Genomic DNA, 13574 nt, shown 5'->3' on the forward strand with positions numbered 1-13574 from the left:
ATAGTTGCTAAATGTATTTGTCTGTGTTTACCTGCATTTTGTTAGAAGTTTACCAGTGTAACCCATTAGATTTTAGATGCTAATTCCCTTTCATGTCTTAATTGCATCTGTGGTCAGTTAACCTTAAGATCAAAGATGTGAAATACTGCAGGAAACTAATTTTATCTACATAGTTTTCAACTTAACTATGAATGACCAACTGTTGTCTTATAGTGTAACTAGTTCAACCTGTGTATGCATAGGAAATAAAAGATTAGCTTATGGACATTTGCTTTGAAGTTACCTGTATGGTCTAGTCTTCCTCAGAGAAAAGCCCTATGGTGACAATCAACCTGCTAGAGAGCTATAAAAGAGAAACCCTGGTCCTGATCCTTTCATCTCCAGTCTGCTGAACTTTGAACAGGGAAAGTTTAAGCTGTGAGACTGCGATCTTCCAAACAGTCATTTGGAATAGCCGGGACAATGTATAGAAAGACTTTAGCAGACTTTATATCTTGCATCTGAAGAAGTGGGTATTCACCAACGAAAGCTCATGCTGCAAAACGTCTGTTAGTCTATAAGGTGCCACAGGATTCTTTGCTGCTTTATATCTAAGCTGCATTTGGATTTTGACCTGTTGGAATAATTCCAAAGAAACTTTTGAAAACTAGCAGATATAACATCACTGCTATGATCCTGATCTATGAACTATGAAAATCACTTGTATGTAAGATTCCTTAACCATTAATAACTCTTCTTTTGTTAATACATTGTTAGATAGTTTACTAAGGATTGGCTGACAGTGAGATATTTGGTAAGAACTGAGATTCATATTGACCTGAGGATAAACGTCTGATTCTTTGGGATTGGTAGAACTTTAAGTATGGTGAATAGGGTTTTCAGTAACCCCTCACTATATTAGATTTGGTTGTGTAAATAGGAACAGAGGGCTGGAATGCCTAAAAGGGACTGTGTTTGGCTTCTTGTTAACCAGTGTGGTACTATAGAAGCTTTTGTTACTGGTTTGGTGAAGCTAATTATAGAATAAACCACCAGTTTGAAGAATTGTCCCCCGGAGTCTGGCATTCTCAGTGTGGCCCATCCAGGCACCTGGTCACGTTTAGCATAGTTGGCAGAATACACATTACCATAGTTCAATTGGGTTTGAGTCAGAACCCTCACGCTACTTGAAATTTAATTTTGATATTGAGAGTTTTAAGGGTTAAAGATTAACTACTATGAATGAGCCACAAACATATGAGGGTCTTGACAAAAAACACTGGAAGATTTATGGTCACAAAGGGGATTATCCCTTAAGGAGAGAGTCCCAGAGCAAAAACTGAGAAATTTGCTCATGGACAGTGGCCAGAAAGCAGGGCCTTCATCTGCAGCAGAATAAATCAGAATGTAAACACTGAAAGACAAGCAGTGTCTTGAGCATGAGAGAGAAATGGCAGAACTTTGGTTGAAGGAGAAACAAAAGATTACTGAGATGGAACAGGAAGAGCATAAGAAACATATGGAGCAGGTGGATGCTGAGGAAAAGGCTCATTGCAGGTAAATGGAACAGCTAGAGGCTGAAAAAGAAGTTCACCTAAGGCAGAAAGAAACTGCTACAGCCCAACTCCACATGATAGAGGAGCAAAAGAAGGTTTATAGCTGGAAATCCATCTCATCTCGATAGCAAAAATTGGGAGTGAATATGTCCCATTTATAAAGATTCTGAAGATATGGAAGAATTTCTGTCTATCTTTGAATGACTGTGTGATGTTCCCCAGCAGATATGGAGCAGATGCCTGGCCTATTGACCAGATTAACTAGGAAAGCTAAAGAGATTTTCAGTGAGATGGGGGTTGATGAGGCTTTGAATTATGTAAGGTATAAGGATACTGAGTTAAAGTGATTTCAGGTTACCTCTGAAATTAACAGGTTAAAATTTAGAAATTTTAAGATGTCTAAGGATTATGCGTATGTGGAGTATGCTCATAAACTATTATGTTTTGTTAAGAAGTGAGTTACTGGGGGAAAAAGCTTATGGTGACTGATAAACTGTTACAATTACAATTGAACAGTTAGGGCTACCATATATAATTAAACACCATGATTCAGTTTTACAAGCTGCTGAAATTGCTGATCAATATATTGTAAATAAATAAACCCTAATTTTAAAAGGATGAAGGGTTTAAAGGTAAACCTACCCCCAACTTTGTTTAAAAAAAACAACAGAGCCCATAGTTTAAAACTTCTAAACAGATAACTGGCTTCCATTTAGGCTATCATTGTGGAACCCCAGGTCATATAAAGCCAAATTGTCCAAATATTTAATATTATACAACCTGTAACCACAAATTCCACACTGGATATTAATGATTATATATAGATGTGATGCAGATGCTAACCATGTAAGCAGTAGCACTGCCACCTTGTGTGACAATGTGCTAGTGTAATCTCAGAAGAAAGTCCGATGACTTTTATTAATGTTAAGTAGGATGGTAGTAATAAGGAAAGAGAGAATGCAAAAGTGACTGGTTTGAAATGTCAGAGTTGGTGCGATACAGCATCTGACTTTACTTTGGTTAAGTCCCCCATGGGAAGGGGACAAACTAGCTGGCAGGAACATAAACCTTTTTGCCCTACCTGAATTTCTTGTAACTGTCTAAGATCCACCTGGAGTATGGAAATTTTAGTGGTAAAATTGTGGTAGGCATTAGGGATCGACTACCCACTGATATTTTAATTGGTAATGACATTACAACAAAGTTTAATTGAGTTAATGTCATAAGTAGGTCCCAGGAGTAGTATGGTTCTTCCCATTTTGAACCTAGTTTAAAACTCTGCTTACTAGGTTGGCGAGTCAGTGCATGAAGATGCTCTTACCTCTTTTGGTCAGGTGAACCCCATCTCTTGCTAACAGACTTTCTTCCTGGAACAGCATCCCTTGGTCAACAAAGCCAAAGTCCTCCAATCAATATAATCCATGAAGCCATGCATTCATTTCCTGGATGTGCATGTCCCTGCCTGGGCCTTTATCCTTAACAAAGAGGATGGACAAAACAGTGGCTTATTCCTCTAAACTCTGAAGGTAGCAGAATTATCAATGAGATAGCACCTGAACACAGGGAAATCTCTCAGCTTTACAGAGTTCCTGTTCCTTCTGAATGTCTTTGCTTTATTCCTGTAGACAAGAAACAGGGTATTTTAATTTTGCCTCTGAGTGTTAATTTAAATTATTCTGATAAATGTGAAACCCTATCTTATGCAATTAGTAAGAAAACTTTGGTTCTGTTTTCTAGTGCAACATTCAGGATTTGAATAATCTTTAGCTTTCTTGTTCCAACTTTCAAAATGCCACACAATCCCAGAGCTACATCTCTGCTTCATCTCATCCTTCCTAAACCCCCCTTCTCCCAATCTTTCCTTCCATACTGCCCTTTATTCCTGATACTGCCACTCTTGTGTCAATGCCTGATTTTTGTTCCTTCTAATTTCCCCTAAAACCCACTTCTTCTGTGAATCTTTTCAGTGATTATTTTGTGTCATAGACATCTGTACAGCTTTAAGCTTGAATTGTTACCAGTTGAAACATGTGGGGCAAATTAATCATGGGTGTAACTCTTGTGTCTGCATGAACTACTTGTAGCAGGTGCTATGTATTTTAAATAAAAGGCACAGTACAATGCTGGCACTCAACAAATAAAGAAAATAAAAATATTAAAGTACAGCTTATTTTATTTCCAGATTCAATCATCTCTTGAGTCATAATGTATGAACAGCTCTGCTAAAAAAACAACAAAGACTATTTATTGCTATTGCACAATGTAGCCTTTAGTGACTGGTTAGTTCCCAGATGAATAATACCTGGAGAACAAGCTTTAAAAAAAAAAAAGCCAGAGTAGAAAGATAGGAAGTTAGTACTGGAGGGCACACACAATTTTCCTGCAGTAGGGAGGTGGCAGGATCTTTAGCTTGGCACTGTCCTTTTCACTTACCTCCCAGTGGCCAGAAACCCTAATTGATCTCCATCCTGAAATCCCAGCTTGAATCTCAACTGACTGTACAGCCAAAAATGAGCATGTAGGAACCATATTTCTGGGAAGATTAGAATGGGAACCAGCATAATTCCAGACCAGGCAGAAGAAGATGGACAAGTGACAAAGCAAAGATGGAAGGCAAGGAAGAAGCAGAAGTGGATTTGTCTTGTGTAAAAGGATATTCTGGCTGGTATTCTTGTTGGGGAAGCTGTGGGATGGCTAAGTAGTAAGAAGAGCATTGTTCTGTTGGGATGGATAAATAGGTTGTAGGAGGGTCAGTATACTTCGATGGATGAGAGATGTAGGACAAACTAACTATGTACCTTTCCTTCGGCTCCTTGATGCAGTTAAATGAGGACAACTTGGTTTGTCCTCAGAACTATAACTACAACGTCAAAAAACTCTGTTTTGTGCATCATTTTGCATGCTTGAATGCTCAGTGATGGAAAGATCTTTGATTCTTTAAAAGGCATTGTTCTGAGCTTTGCATGACACAGAGCAGCTATTCCTGGGCTTCTATTTAGAATAGTTTTCCCTAACCCAACAATAAACACTGACTAAAATCCTAATATTTCTGAGAAACTCTGGAGAGGACTTTATTGTGCACTCATTGAAAAGTAATTATCTTGAAAGAACATGTACAATAGCATCAATTTCATTTCAAAATGTAGGCCTGTAGAGAGGCTAGCTGGGGCTCGTCTCTCTCTGGGGCAGCAGGGAACCACACCACCTCACTACCATTGGGAATAGCTCTTGCGGGGAATTAGTCCGGCCGCAGCAGTCGTCCTCTATGGCCTTAGTGAAGGAACAAATAAACACAGTGAGCCCAGGCCTTGGGGCAGGGGCCAGGGTCACTGGTGCGTCAGGTGCTCAGGCAAGGGCTGAGCAACAACAATATATAATAGCAAGCCCAGGCCCTAGGTCAGGGCGGGGCAATGGTGAGTCAGGCTCTCAGGCAGGGACTGAGCATTAACAGGATATAAACAGTAGGCCCAGGCCCTAGGTTCCAAGGGGCCTGGGAGAGGGGAAGACTGCCACCCGCGACACAGGCCCTCCCTCTCCACTGCATCCCAGCCTGGGGCCTTAGCAGCGGCAGAAGACCCGCTGCTGAGTCTGTGGGGATCCTGGCTGCAACACACTGACATAGGCTCTGGCAGTGCTGCAGCCAGACTAGGGTCGGCTGCCCCCGGGCTACTTCCAGACTCCCCCTCTTGAGGTACCGGGGTCAGGGTGGTGTCCTCAGGGGGGTCCAGCACCATGGGTTCCTTGGGCTAGCTGGCCAGGGGTAGACTCGGCAACTCCTTCTGGTAGCTGGTTCGGCAGCTTCTCAGGGTAGCTGGCACAGGGCAGGGCAGGCCAGTCCTTGGGTTTTCCGCAGACCTCCCCCAATCGCGAGCTAGGCTGGATGCATCTGGCCTCCCCAACGGCTGCTTCCCCAGTGAGCCCTGAGGTTGGGCCTTTATATTTCTGGGGCAACACCTGATCCTCTGGGGGGCAGTCTCAGAGTTCTCTGGCTCCGCCCACTCTGGTGTCTGGAGGGGCTCATCTCTCTCTGGAGCAGCAGGGAACCACACTGCCTCACTGCACAGCCACTCAGTCTCAAAAAGCCAGGATGATTTATGCTGGTGTTAGAGATAACTAAAGGAAGAGACTCACTGGCTCCCAAATGTGAAGAATATAAAATCTACCTACTTGGAATTGCTATCTAGAATGTAAACAAAATTCTGAAAGGGGATGGGAGATGATTCTTTTCTATTACCTATCGTATTTCTGAGATATGACAATAAAATGTTAAATTACTTTCCAACAGTGTATCATGGATAGGAATCAAGACAACGTTCCATATGCTAGTGATATGGAACATATACAAAATCACCTTCTCTGTAATTTGCAGAGTTGGTAAAGACTTGCAAAAATAGCATTCATAATCAATCATTCAAATTCTCAAGGGCTGAATGGTTCACCTATATTAGTGTCCCTTATTTGCAAACATTCACACAAACGGGGGTTGTGTTATGATTACTTAAGAAATAGCTGATCTTTATATGCAAGTAAGCAAAGTTATTTGCTATTTGTTCAATTTTTTTGTTTTTCTATGTAAAACATGTATAATCAATTTACAGAGCAGAGACTTGGATAGCCCATCACAAACTGACTAGTCAAAATGATTAGTTATGAACAACAAAGGCTATTATTTGTTCATTGAACTATTCTGCAAATACTTTATGAACAAATACAGAAGTCGTGATAAGTTCATGAATGATTTTCTAAGAGATAAAAATGCTTGGTTTGTCAGGTTATTTTCTCACAACAAATAATTTGACTTTTTCCAGTCACCTGCCTTTTCTCAATATTGAAATCTGTGATTTATGCAGTATCCCTCTTCCAGTCCTTTGCACTGATCCTGGTTACAGCTGGTAATGCAGGGCACAAGATAGGTTGTAAAGGTACTCTAAGTGCTGGCAATCAATATTTCTTTGGGGCCAATGCAGCAGACAGGGCTCAGTGGGTCTATGTTTCCATTTCCACAGACATGCCTTCTGTGCCAGCCACAGGCAAAGGATTGAAAGATGAACCACTGTGACAGTTCTGTGCCATTGGAGGATCATCTTATGCTTGGAGAAAGAACAGGAGTACTTGTGGCACCTTAAAGACTAACAAATTTATTTTAGCATGAGCTTTCGTGAGCTGCAGCTCACTTCTTCGGATGCATAGAATGGAACACACAGACAGGGGATATTTATACATACAGAGAACATGAAAAGGTGGAAGTATGCATACCAACAGGCAGAGTCTAATCAATTGAGATGAGCTATCCTCAGCAGGAGGAAAAAAAACTTTTTGAAGTGATAATTAAGATGGCCCATAGAAGGTGTGAGGAGAACTTAACATAGGGAAATAGATTCAATTGGTGTAATGACCCAACCATTCCCAGTCTTTGTGTAGGCCACAGTTAATAGTATCTAGTTTGCATATTAATTCAAGTTCAGCAGTTTCTCTTTGGAGTCTGTTTTTGAAGTTTTTTTGTTGCAAAATTGCCACCTTCAAGTCTGTCACTGAGTGGTTAGAGAGGTTGAAGTGTTCTCCCACTGGTTTTTGAATGTTATGATTCCTGATGTCAGATTTGTGTCCATTTATTCTTTTGCATAGAGACTGTCCGGTTTGGCCAATGTACATGGCAGAGGGGCATTGCTGGCACATGATGGCATATATCACGTTGGTAGATGTGCAGGTGTACGAGCCCCTGACGGCGTGTCTGATGTGATTAGGTCCTATGATGGTGTCACTTGAATGGATATGTGGACAGAGCTGGCATCGGGCTTTGTTGCAAGGATAGGTTCCTGGGTTAGTGTTTATGTTGTATGGTGTGCGGTTGCTGGTGAGTATTTGCTTCAGGTTGGGAGGCTGTCTATAAGCGAGGACTGGCCTGTTCCCAACCTGAAGCAAATACTCACCAGCAACCGCACACCATACAACATAAACACTAACCCAGGAACCTATCCCCTGTCTGTGTGTTCCATTCTATGCATCCGAAGAAGTGAGCTGCAGCTCACGAAAGCTCATGCTAAAATAAATTTGTTAGTCTTTAAGGTGCCACAAGTACTCCTGTTCTTTTTGCGGATACAGACTAACACGGCTGCTACTCTGAAACCTGTCTTATGCTTGGGGAATCCTCCTGGGGCTAGAGAAGTTGACTTTGTATCCAGAGACCACAAATGGTGGAGAGAATTGTCCCCTTTCTCTTTGATGAAATTCAGTGTTGATAAATGCAAAGTAATGCACATTGGAAAACAATCCCAACTATACATATAAAATGATGGGGTCTAAATTAGCTCTTACCACTCAAGAAAGAGATTTTGGAGTCATTGTGGATAGTTCTCTGAAAACATTCACTCGATGTGCAATGACAGTCAAAAAAGTGAACAGAATGCTGGGAATAATTAAGAAAGGGATAGATAATAAGACAGAAAATATCATATTGCCTCTATATAAAGCCATGGTACACCCACAACTTGAATACTGTGTGCAGATGTGGTCGCCCCATCTCCAAAAATATATATTGGAATTGGAAAAGGTTCAGAAAAAGGCAACAAAAATTATTAGGGGTATGGAACAACTGCCATATGAGGAGAGAGAAATAAGACAGGGACTTTTCAGCTTGGAAAAGAGACGACTAAGGGGGGATATGATCAAGGTCTATAAAATCATGACGGGTGTGGAGAAAGTAAATAAGGAAGTGTTATTTACTCCTTCTCATAACATAAGAACTAGAGGCTGCCAAATGAAATTAATAGGCAGCAGGTTTAAAACAAACAAAAGGAAGTATTTTTTCTACACAATGCACAGTCAACCTGTGGAACTTCTTGCCAGAGGATGTTGTGAAGGCCAAGACTATAACAGGGTTAAAAAAAGAACTAGATAAGTTCATGGAGGATAGGTCCATCAATAGATATTAGCCATGATGGACAGGGATGGTGTCCCTATCCTTTGTTTGCCAAAAGCTGGGAATGGGCGACGGGGAATGGATCACTTGATGATTACCTGTTCTGTTCATTCTCTCTGGGGCACCTGGCATTGGTCATTGTTGGAAGACCAGATACTAGGCTAGATGGCCGTTCTTATGTTCTTTGAATTCCAAAAAAAATTAAGATGCCTGGAGATAGTCACAAATGGGAAAAATCTATCTTTCATCTGTGCCTCATCTGCCTGCTTCTCCTTCTCCAACAAATATTTTATTTTTCTACTACACATTTTCTTCTGTCAGAGCCCAGAATCTGAATCTAATCTGAGGTCAAGAAGGTTAGGAAATATCTTGAAAGAATGGCAGAATCACTAATTCACAAAGTGATGGGCTTTTCAAAAAAGAAACTTGATTAATCACTTCCATGCTACTTGACTCAACACTCCCACAAAATGTTTAAGGAACCTGGATTTTTCCAGATGACAAAGGGAAAGAAAACTGGTGTATAATTTCTGTCAGTGGCACTAAGAATGTAAGATGTCTACATCAGACTCAATGCAGGCTCTCTGAGGATGGAAGTGCCTGGGCTGTTTTCAGTGAAAGTCGCATCTCCATCGTATGAACAGATTTTGTGTGAGTTAGAAAGTACGAGAGAAGGATCTGCCACTCTTAAGGCAAAATAAATAAAACCCAAGGCAGAGAGATTAAAATATATTTTTCAAAGTGAAAGCATTTTTAACCAAATAGTATTTATTGAGACTTCTTGCTACATCTGAACAGATTATAGATATCATGGGGATTAGATGATTTACTTAATTACTACAAGTTAATATCACAGTTGGTGGAAAACTTCTGTTGGCTTCCAGTTTTAGCTATTAAAGCATCTTAAGACAAACATGGTAACTACTAAAATCAGAAAGAAATTAGGTTGTGACAGAGTTAGGGGGACCCCATCCAATGCACGGCAAGTGCACTCCTCTCCCTTATGGTGTAGGTGTAATATGTACGTCACACGTGTCTCCGTAACCAGAGTCAATATACTCACCTCTGTTAGCCGGGCAATGAGGCCTAATGGCTTAAGTAAATATATTAGCCCTGCTCAACAGGGTAGTATGGCCCAATGGCCAGATTCAATAGATCCTTCCTCTTGGCAAGGCTGTAAGGCCTAGAGGCCAGGCAATGGATTCACCCCAGTTCTCTGGGCCTCAAGGCCTGGGGACCAAAGTCACTGTATCCACCCCTGTTAGCAGGGCAGTGTGGCACAGGGGCCAGAGTCAATAGGTTCTCCCTTCTTAGCAGGGCCTAGTGGCCAAAGTCAATTAGAACTGCCCCAGTTCACAGGGCAGTAAGAGCTAGTGATCAAAGTCCATGAATTCATTCCTCTCCATAGGGCAATAATGCCTAATGGCCACAGTTCAATGGATTCACCCCCATTCACAGGGCAATGAGGCCTTAGTGGGGAAAAAGGACCACTACACTCAGAAAGGGGAGTAATGGTTGCCCAGGTAGGGGGGCCCAGGCCCTCCCTCTCCGCCAGGCCTGAGCCCAGGGTCCTAGTAATGGCAGGAGCGCATGCCAGTGAGTCGGAGGAGGAGGGGGACGGACGGACGAAAACATGCTGACTCAATACACCAACCAGGCCACTATTTGCTTCCACTGGGCTGATTCCTACCGTGTTTCTCATTGCTGCAGTCTGAGCATCTCACCTGTTTCTGGGTTCCTCAGGCTGCATTATCCCTTGTGACAGTGGACTCTGAGGGGCTTCTGTGGGAAGCCTGGCATCTGCCTGGGTTGCGGTGTCTCTGGCTCACACTGCCTCTGGCTTTGGCTGATCCTTCGCTAGAGCCAGAAGCATGGAATCATCGAATATCAGGGTTGGAAGGGACCTCAGGAGATCATGTAGTCCAACCCCCTGCTCAAAACAGGACCAATCCCCAACTAAATCATCCCAGCCATGGGTTTGTCAAGCCTGATCTTAAAAACCTCTAAGGAAGGAGATTCCACCTCCTCCCTAGGTAACCCATTCCAGTGCTTCACCATCCTCCTAGTGAAAAAGTTTTTCCTATTATCCAACCTAAACCTCCCCACTGCAACTTGAGACCATTACTCCTTGTTCTGTCATCTGCTACCACTGAGAACAGACTAGATCCATCCCCTTTGAACCCCTTTCAGGTAGTTGAAAGCAGCTATCAAATCCCCCCTCATTCTTCTCTTCTGCAGACTAAACAATCCCAGTTCCCTCAGCTTCTCCTCATAAGTCATGTGCTCCAGCCCCCTAATCATTTTTGTTGCCCTCCCACTGGACTCTTTCCGTGGGTCCTTCCTCTTCAGCAGTCAGCTCCAACTGAACTGAGCTGCTCCCTTTTATACTGGTGCATTTGGAGCATGCCCAGTAGAGTTTAGAGGCATGGCTTCCTCAGCCCATTCCAGTGCGGCTCGAGAGCACACATTCACACAGGTACTGTAGCAGTAATATGGCTCTGCATCCTCGTCAAGATTGCCACAATTACATGACAACCCTATTTCTCCCAAAGTTTCAGAGAATATTTAAAACCTATGGAAAAGCAGAGGGTTCAGTAAATGAGAGGTCAGTGTTGTGAAGTGACATTAGGGAACATGATCAAGCTTCTTTTAACTGCAGTTGAGTCTTTAGAACTCTGGAAACAAAACTGGACCTCAATTTTGTTACCAAATCCCTAGATTTCCGTGGCACAACCGTTCTGAACTGTGATGCTGCCTAAGACACAGACATTCAGGAAACAGTTGTTTTATCTGAATTATATATCAGACTATTGATTATGTTATTTAATATTTACTTTCATAAATACCTGTTTGTGAATTTTTTTTCAACACATTTCAGGGTACTGCCTTGTTTCCATTTTGCTGGTGGATCTCAATGGTGCCTTACTGCAATAACGAGTGAGCAGAGGGGGGTGTTTGCTGCAGGTTTTGGGGGCAGTTTTATCCAGTCCTACTGCTTAGTGGGATAGTAATGGGAGGAAATATAGTAACGGGAGGCCATTTTTCTGCCTGCCTTCTAGAAAAGGAAGGACTGTCTGACAGATACAACAATACCCTTGAAACCCCTTATTGAATTAAGTTTAACTATCTTTGGGGTCCATTGTATTTAATGCAAAGGTTATGTATTATTGCAGACTGGGATTGTAAATAGCCTCTCTAGGGAGAGAGATGTGAGATGAGGTCTGGGAGTTCAAAGATCTATATTGAACAATGGCAAGAATGGACTTTGGGGACAATATATGTTAAGTAGTTTTCCTGGGAAATATCTAGGGGCAGATGAATGCAGATTCCCCACCTCCTGTTAGGTAAAAATGCAGCCTTAGTGGGCCTTTGTCTGCTGATTACTTATTACATGAGGCCAACATCAAAGGCTTAAGCTGTATAAAGGAAAGACTGAACTATTCATGGTGGTTCTGCTTTTGAATCTGAGACATTTATGAACTTGTAATCACAGGAAAAACCCAGTTATGGGCTTTGGAGGACTGACATCTACCAGGAGCCCACGATTGGAGTTGGGGTGACCCCTGGGAAACTTTTTAGCATGTGTGTAGATTCTTTTATTGTTTTTCATATGTTTGCTCTGTTACGCTTTCACTTTGAGAATAAATGTTCTTTCTTAGAAAGAGCTGTGTGGTAACTTGTAACTGCTGCCAATTCCAGCTGTTGATAGCCTTCAAAGAGAAAACAAAGCACAGACACTTGCCTGTTTAGGCAGTCTGGCTTGCTGGGGATATCACAGTATAGGCAGGGAACTGTTCAACTGGAAAAATACCCAGAGGGAGAGAAACCCAGATTCATGCCCAAGAGAGGTAACATCTGAGGAGACAGAAGCCTAGAGTGGGTGCCCTTGGTGGACAACAAGGTGAAAATAGAGCTACAGTTGCCCTGAAGTATGACAGGCTATATCTTCAAAATCCTTTTGACACATGGTATGTGGCAGAAGTGGGTAGGAATCAAGGGGCGGGAAGATTGATCTGTGGAGACAATGCAACAAGTAGGTGTGGAAGGGGACCAAACATAGCACAGGTTTAGGAGAGCAGTAAGGGACTGAATACAGATAGGGGTACATGAAAGGCAGTAGTTGGTCAGGTGTGAATGTGCCATGGGCACTTAAGAAAAGGAGATAACATCATGTGGAAAGACTACCAGGCATTCAGTAGTAGGGGAGAGAGCAGAGCTGATTTCTATATATGTGTAAGCAGAGTCAGGATGAGCTCTACCCTGACATCTGGTGGTGAATTATGGCGAGTGTGGAAAAGAATTTCAGGGGCTGATCGTGTTTGCATAGGCACACCCCGCCTGGCATAGTCCACGGCAGCCTGGGATGGTTGCTTTGGCAGCTGTGGGATCCCCAGTTTCTTTGTTGTTGGGGCGGGAGGAGTGGAGTGTTGTCACCCTGATTGTGTGGATGAGGAACTGTGAAACTGCTTTGTGACAGAGAGTCTCACCATCAATTGAGTGGCACTCACTAGACAAGGGAGTGGGCTCCTTGTGTGAGCCAGAAGCATCAATTGCACCTCCTCTTCTCTCCACTGTTGAATACCAGAGCTGATTTTTTGATTCCCTTAAGAATCTAAGTTACAGGTTCCTGAGCTGAACTCACTAAGAGCTGAAATCACTAAAGAGCTGTGCTAATTAGTGGGGGAGCCTGAAGCTATATTGCGGAGTAGAGCAGCTGGTGGAGCGGAGCAGTTTGTGGGACAGCTGGAGTGCCCACAGAGTGAGCAGAGCCGAGCAGTTTGTGGGGATGGCTGGAGCGGATCACAGGATGGCTGGTGAAGCAGAGCAGCTGGCGGAGCGGAGCTGAGCAGTTCATGGGGAAAGCGGAAGCAGAATCCCACGGAGAGGCAGGGCAGTCGGCCCTGGACCATGTAAGGTGCCCCTTTCTACCCAGGCTGGTGGGGGGGAAACCCCTGCAGATAGACTCTTGAACTCTGGGGCTGCACTGACCCAGGACAAAGACTTTTGGGGTTGCGGGACTTTTGGGACTGTGGGTGATTTTTGGGTTGCTGGACTCAAGAGCCCAGGGAAAAGGACACGGCCTAGTTGAGTTGTTTTCCAAATTTAATGCTATGTTGTTT

The 13574-nt window shown here is 42.9% G+C and overlaps 1 long non-coding RNA gene across 2 annotated transcripts in view; it reads right to left on the minus strand.

Annotated features, from left to right (window-relative positions):
- Window positions 1–340: 340 nt before the first annotated feature.
- LOC123370792 overlaps window positions 341–13574 on the minus strand; it is a 62996-nt gene continuing 49762 nt past the window's right edge. For both annotated transcript variants that reach the window (XR_006579554.1, XR_006579553.1), the window contains exons 3-4: window positions 2857–3154; window positions 341–613 (exon numbers count right to left, since the gene is read on the minus strand). This is a non-coding gene — a long non-coding RNA (uncharacterized LOC123370792). The remainder of the gene's footprint in view (window positions 614–2856; window positions 3155–13574) is intronic.

The sequence above is a fragment of the Mauremys mutica genome, chromosome 5 (genome assembly GCF_020497125.1).
Source record: "Mauremys mutica isolate MM-2020 ecotype Southern chromosome 5, ASM2049712v1, whole genome shotgun sequence".
NCBI classification, from domain to species: Eukaryota; Metazoa; Chordata; order Testudines; family Geoemydidae; genus Mauremys; species Mauremys mutica.